The following is a 5619-nucleotide window of genomic DNA, read 5'->3' as shown; positions in this document are numbered from 1 at the left end:
CGATGCAGACAGAAGCGTGTACAGTATGAGCCAATCAGTGGCAGTAATGACAGAGCATGCGCTGTTACGCAAAAACCGCGATAGAGTGAAGCCACGGAAGTCGAAGCGCGAAGTGGCGAGGGTTCACTGTATTTAATAGCATAGGAACCCTAGGGGTGTAGTGTCTACATGTTGGGCTGCTGGTTCAAAACCACCAGCTGATCCATGGAAGAAAGATGGAGCTTTCTACTCTCCTAGAGTTACAGTCTCGGAAATCCACAGGGGGCAGTTCTACCCTATCCTAAGGGGTTGCTGTGAATCAGCATCGACTGGATAGCAATGAGTGTTTTTTTGGTTTAATGATGTAGTTACCTTCCATTTTTTGGTTTGATGTAATTGCCCTTCATTTTATAATGTTCTGTATATTCTAGTTTCTGTATACCTGTGTTATGGTCCCCTTGGGAAGTGAGTTGTCCATTATGCTAAGAAGGCAGGGTTCATGTGAAAGGTATCTTATGTCTCAATACCAGATAAGATTGTGACTCATCATCCTTATCCCTGGTCACCACACTTGCTACCCTAATTCAAGTCACCACCTTTGCTTGAGTCACGCCTTTTATATGACAAGAGATACAAGGTTGGAGATATGATCACAGAGAGGGAAACTGACTACTCCCCAGAAAGAAGAGAGAAGAGTACATCTTTGGGATCTGGGATTCCCACATTGGAAACTTCCCTGGAGACACAGAGAGAGCTGTAACACTAGTGATAGGTAAAGACGATGAGAAGCAGCAGCAGAAGCACTTGAGGCAACAGAACCAGGAGATCCGCATAAGAAGTCAAGGTGAGCTTCTAAACCCGTGGGAATAAGAACGGAGCACCTGCAGGAAGAGGCTTAATATCAGAGTGAGGTGCCTCTGAACACTTGTTGGTAGAATGATATCACTTTAAGACATTTGCGTGAGTAAGGCAACAGCCAGATTTCTCTCTTTCAAAGACCCAGGGGCCAGGAAGAAGAAGCTGAAGAGACCATGAAATGGTAAATGTAATGGCCTCCATCACAGGTGATATGGAAATAAACCCTGAGGTCTCAAAGTATGGGGCTCACAGCCTTCTAGGTTCTGAGGAGTCAGCTCTGTAATAACTGTTTCAGGGGGTAGGACTGCTATTCACCAGTTCCAGGGAAATGGGACCAGATTAATTGTCAAAAGCTGACATTGTGCAGCTGCCATGCACCAGGGGCACAATGGTGCCAACCAGGGGTAAGAAGGTGGGGTCTCTACTCAAGTGAACTAGAAGAATGGGTCACCCAAAACTAAGGGAGCAGATGTGCTGCACTAGCGGGCTCAGAAGGCAAAGCTGAAGCCAAAGTCAAGGGTCCTCCACCCAGACTATAAAGAGCATGGTGACCATCCAGAAGATCATTCTCAAGCCTTGACAGCTAATGTACTTATGCTGCTAATTATTTTACTTGCTTGGTGCTTGTTATCTCGTCTTTTCCTCTAATGTCTTCCAACTGTAATGTAAATGTTCATATTGTGCCTATTCCACCAGTGTACTTTGGAAGCAGCTAATGTGTATTCTGGACTCACCAATGAAGAAGAATTTTGTCCAAAGATGGCAATCAGACTTGGAGTTGATTTAAGGCTTTTGAGATGGTACGATGAGGTGAATGTGTTGTACATGTGACAATGACATGTATGCTGGGTGGCCACGAGATGCAATGTCATGGTTTGAATTGCCCCCCCCCCCCATTATGCAGCTATAATTATGCAATTACATTTCATTTTATGATCTGGTGTAATTTTCCTAACCTCTATGATATTAATGAGATAGGATTAGAGGCAATTACTTTAGTACAACAAAGTGTAATTAGCATGACTAGTTTGGATCTTAAGTCAATTTATTTTGAGATATAAAGACATTGAGTAAACAAGTAGAGAACAGTGGGACTTTCTATCACCAAGAAAGAGGAGCTGGAAACGAAGCATCCTACTAAACTCCTAGCCTCAAGGAACAATTGAGGATAAGGAATTTCCCCTAGTAATGACACAGAAGACAAAATTCCCCCACTTAGTGGCACTTGAATTCAAATTTCTAGCCTCCTGTATTCTATAAAGCAGCAAAACTAGTAATGCTTAAGATATATTGACTAACTAATATATTCATTAATTATTAATTTATTTATATGTGTGCCATCGTTAGGTACCATCTAGTTGGTTCCATCCCAGAGTGACACTATGCACAACAGAATGATTCACTGTCCGCTCCTGCGCCATCTTCCCAATTGTTCCTGTGCTTGTAGCTATAGAGAAAAAGTCACATCAAGAAAGTTTGTATTACATGCTCCTGGAACATTCTTTGTTCATATTTTCTCAGAATATTCACTTCTTCATTCTTTATTTGTCCAAGAGATATCCTTGTTAATCCTTTATTGAAAGCCTACTCCAAATGCCCCACGTTTGCTAGCATAAGACCACAATTAGTAACATAAACCACATCAAATGTTTCTTCTTTTTCTAACATTCCTACTTGAAAAAAATTATCTTTAATTACTGGATGCACTTCCTTATCTCTTTAGCGTATATTTTAAGAAAAGATGACCCTTTTTTTTAATACCAAGAGGCTTCAAAAGTTCACGGGGGGGAAAAAATCCATTATCTTTTAATTCCGTTTTCCACAATCTTTTTTAAGCCCCTTCATAGATCTTTAACCTTTCCAGGCCAGAGAATTGCTAATAACTCCATTCTGATGTTAGGCCTATCATTTTCCTCCCACTGCTGCTGTTGTTAGGGACTGTCAATTTGTCCCCAACTCACAGTGGCCCTATGTACAACCGAATGAAGCTCTTCCTGTCATTGTTCCATCCTCACAATCATTGCTATGTTTGAACTCCTTGTTGCAGCCACTGTGTCAATCCATCTCATTGAAGGTCTTCCTTTTCAATTCTCTGACACATTTTCCTAGCAGATGGGAATTGGCTGTTGTGGTATACATAATCTGGTGTCAGTTTAAGGATTAAGAGTGTAGGGGTGGAGTCTAGCCTGTCAATCAAGATAGAGCCAATGAGGCCTTTGTGTGGGCATGGCCTTCTCCTGAGGATTCGAGGAACTCCTGTTTTTCCTCCTTGGAGGCAGGAGACTCTCTTGACTCACTTCCTGAGGATGCTCTAGTGACAAGACACATGGAACTATGCTAGAGCCTCACAGCTGGAGAAGCCACATGGAGACCTCTGCTAGCGCTGAGTTGCTTATAATGCCACTGGATCCTCAAGACTTCCCACCCATTGGCCTGTGATCTTCCTGCAGTTGGCATCATTGCATGTGTTTCGTGAGTCTGAAGAGGACTTTATCGATTGGTAGTGGACATATGGGCAAGTATCAGACTTAAGGACTTGATCTGGACTTGGCTGGGATGTTTTCTCGGTATTCAACTGTTCTTGAATATAAAGCTCTTTCTTATACACATAAGAGTGTCTCTATGAATTTGTTTCTCTTGTCAACCTGGACTAACACAGCTATCTTAAGAAGTCATCTTTCCCATGTCAGCTTTACTGATATTGCCTACAAGTGTACCCATCACAGTATTTTGCCATTTACTACACACAACAAATACACCCATGCTCTGTTTCCTCTGCCTCGAATGCTTCTTGTCATTGTTTTTGTCTCATGAAATTCAATGAATCCTATAGAACTCCGATACATTTTTTCTTTTAAAAGTTTCTGCAAATTATTCCCCTCCTATGCTCTTTGAATATAGCAGTATATTCTAGGGTTATGTGCAACATGTTGGTCTACTACTTATGAGATACTTAAAGACAAATGCTTAATAGAATAAATGTTTTGGATAATCATTGGATTTTCTCATATGGCATAATGTTTGATCTGCCACCTATTGAAGAGTCCCTTTCCCCTTTCCTTCTCTCCTCTCTTCTGTCATCTCCAAGATGATGGTGGGAAAGACTTCCAAATTCTTTCCCCAGCATTATGCAGAATGGTTATTGTGTTAGGCTGGGTTGACTAGAAAAACAAAGCCAGAGACACTCATTTGTGTATAAGAAAGTGTTTTATATCAAGAAGTAATTGTATATTGAGAAAACATCCCAGCCTGGTCCAACTCCAGCCCATGTAGCCACATTGAATAATGCAGAATGCTGCATATCACAGGCAGATGGGTTCTAAGTCCTGTGGCTCCAACGAGAGTGGAAGCATGACACGTGCTGGCAGCATTGAGGATCAGCCAGCCAGAAGGTGAAGGCAGAGGAAGAAGGGGAGGTTCCCAGGACCCTCCTTATGTGAAGGCCACACCCACAAGAAGGCACCATCAGGCTATGAGCTGACTGACAGGTTGAATACCACCCCAACATTTTTATATGTTTTCAAGTTGTTATGAAATGATATAACTACCACAGTTACAACACTTGACACCCAAATGAATAAAGTTTCCCAGAAAAATGAAGGGCCTTCCATATCCCTGAAGTCACAAACCTTTGAACACAGTTGGGGCCAGAAATGACATTTTCTTTCCTGTAATAAAGTAGCATTGTAAATACACACATAAGCTTAAGAAAAGTAAGTGGAGACTAGTTTGTTTATAATAAGTATGAGAAGCAAAGACCTCTGACTCAGTGAACTCAACGGAAACCTTTTAATAAACTCTGAAGGGTACTATTTGCTATGCATGGAAATACCGACTTAAGGCAAATACCGGAGTACAATAAGAACAGCAACAATCCCCACCTTCCTTCCCAGCTTCTCCCTCATTAATCACCTGACCTTTTATGCCTTTGCTAAAACCTCATTAGTAAAGAGGAAACTAGCCTATTAAGCATAATGGTAAGGATTTAATGGGACCTTAGAGATCATTTACATCTGTGATTCAAAGCAGTGAAATACAAATGGTTTTATTCAAATATTTGAGAGCTTTGAGCATTTTTAATGCTTTTCAATTGTCAGGATAAAATAAAGTTTTTCAGATAAATTTGAATTTTAACAAATATTAATGTCAATGAAGTAAAAAAGTGGCATGCATTTTGGTTTAAGCCAAGTTAGTTCTATAACTTGTTTTTAAAATTTTTGTTTAGTTAACTTTAAAACCTACTGTGAAAAACTCTCTCCTACCCAGGGAAGTTATTTCCTGAAACTACAAGTATTTCTCTTGATATTAGAAACACTGTCTTTTGGTCATTTATTTATTTATTTATTTTGTCATATCGTTTTGTTGTTATAGTTGTTTAAGAAGGACCAGATATAGCTGCAAGAGAATCTTGGATAATAATTATCTTAAAGTGTGCACCTTTCAGCATGGAGTGACTGAATTTAATTTGGTTAAATGAGAGCATGGGTATTGGTTAGTTAATTAGTAGTGTTAGCATTCAAGCTTCGCCATGTGAAAACTCCTATGTTCCTTCTGATGGAAATGCTGTTCTCCCACCTCTTTGCCTAGCCTATCCCTATTGATCATTTATCATCCAGGTCTCAATTCCACTGAGATTCTCCTGGATGCCTAAGGACACGGTCAAATGGTCCACCTCGGCACTTCTTACTTTTTTTTTAAATCATTTTATTAGGGGCTCATACAACTCTTATCACAATCCATACACACATCAATTGTGTAAAGCACATTTGTACATTCATTGCC

The sequence above is a fragment of the Echinops telfairi genome, unplaced genomic scaffold (genome assembly GCF_000313985.2).
Source record: "Echinops telfairi isolate 266 unplaced genomic scaffold, ASM31398v2 ScPeMD7_70;HRSCAF=299, whole genome shotgun sequence".
In the NCBI taxonomy this organism is placed as follows: Eukaryota; Metazoa; Chordata; class Mammalia; order Afrosoricida; family Tenrecidae; genus Echinops; species Echinops telfairi.
This window is presented reverse-complemented; position numbering follows the sequence as displayed.